Here is a 1,788-nt window from a genome sequence, read left to right on the forward strand (position 1 = left end):
GAACTGGGGAGGAGGGTGGTGAAAACAGTGCAACAATGAATGAATGAAAACCCAAAATCTCTGTAAATGTTCATTAAAACTAATAAAATTTAATAACAAAAAAATAATGTTCTATATCCTAATTTGGATATAGAATCAATTGGGTTCTTAAAAGCTTGGGAGAAGCCATCTAAGGTGCAACTATTGGTCTCTCTCAGTCTGAAACAAAGAAGAGGGAAGGAAGACAAATGTTCATGGACAAATTGGTCCAAAGAATGAATGGACCAAGCAAGCCTCAACCTCCATGACCAAGAACAAAAGTACTATATGAAGCCCAACTACCACTCCTGACCACTCTTTCAAAGGGATCACAACAGAGGACCATGGCTAGAATAAGAGGGAAAATGTGCAACAAAACTCAAAATCACTTTTAAAAAAAGACCAAGCTTGTTGATCTGATAGAGACTGGTTGATCCCGTGACTATGACCCTTAGTCACTCTTCAAGCTTGGAACTGAAACCACTACATAAGTCAACTTTTGGCTAAACAAGACAGGCCTATAAGGAGGAACATCATGGAGGAACACACTCCTTAGATCAACCAACCATACAAGATCAAAAGGGCAACACTTGACCAGGGAAGAAGCTTTACTATGGAGGAATGGATAGAAGGATAAACGGAAACAAGAATCACAGGGAAGAAGTGAGAAGAACGCTTTTACAATGGTGCTGGGACGTTGTTGTTGTTATGTGCCATTGAGTCACTTGCAATTCATAGCGACTCTATGTAGAAGAGCCCTAAACCCTGCTCTATCCTGTGCCAACCTCATTGTCTCCAACACACCAACTCCCACTACCTAAACCACTGAATCGATCCATCTCATCGAGGTTCTTCCTCTCCTGCGCTATCCCTCCACTCTCCCATACATGAGGTCCTAGTTCAAGGACTCCTCCATGCAACATGCCCAAATATATCAGACAAAGCTTCAGAATTTTTTACTCCAAGGAGCAGCCCAGCTTCACCCTCTCCAAGACAAACCTGTTTGTTCTCCTAGCAGTCCATAGTATATTCAACGGTCTTCTCCAACACCACAGCTCAAAGGCATCAATTCTCGTTCTGTCATCCCTAGTCACTATCCAGCTCTCCAACGAATAGCACGCAATTGCGAAGACTCAATACGTATTGAAGACTGCAGTCCTTGACATTCTGCAGCAAGTGCTTCAGGTCCTTCTCAGTCAGTTTCAGCAAGTAGGGTTATGCTGTCTGCATAATGCAGATTGTTGATGAGTCTACCTCCAATCTTGATGCCACACTTCTCCTCATAGAGCCCAACCTCCTGGGTAATCAGTTCTGCATATAGATATGAAGACAGGACACATCCTTGATGCACACCCTTCCCAATTTTGAACCACGCAGTGTTTCCTTGCTCTTTTCTGACAACTGCCTCTTGGTGCAAGTATAGGTTTCACGTAAGCACAATCAAATGTCCTGGGATTCCCATTCTTCTCAGAGTCAGCCATTGCTTGTTGTGATCCACACAGTCAAAAGCCTTTGCATAGTCAATGAAGCACAAATAGACATTCTTCTGGTATTTTCTACTTTCAGCCAAGATCCATCTAACATTAGCCATAATATCCCTAGTACCACAACCTCTTCTAAACCCAGGCTGCACATCTGGCAGTTCTCTGTTGACGTGTTGCTCCAGTCGTTTTTGGATAATTTTCAGCATAATCTTGCATGCATGTGATATTAATGATACTGTTGAATAATTTCCGCACTCTGTTGGGTCACCTTTCTTTGGAATGGGAA

The sequence above is a fragment of the Elephantulus edwardii genome, unplaced genomic scaffold, assembly GCF_000299155.1.
Source record: "Elephantulus edwardii isolate Elephantulus edwardi_28Jun2011 unplaced genomic scaffold, EleEdw1.0 scaffold00040, whole genome shotgun sequence".
NCBI lineage: Eukaryota > Metazoa > Chordata > Mammalia > Macroscelidea > Macroscelididae > Elephantulus > Elephantulus edwardii.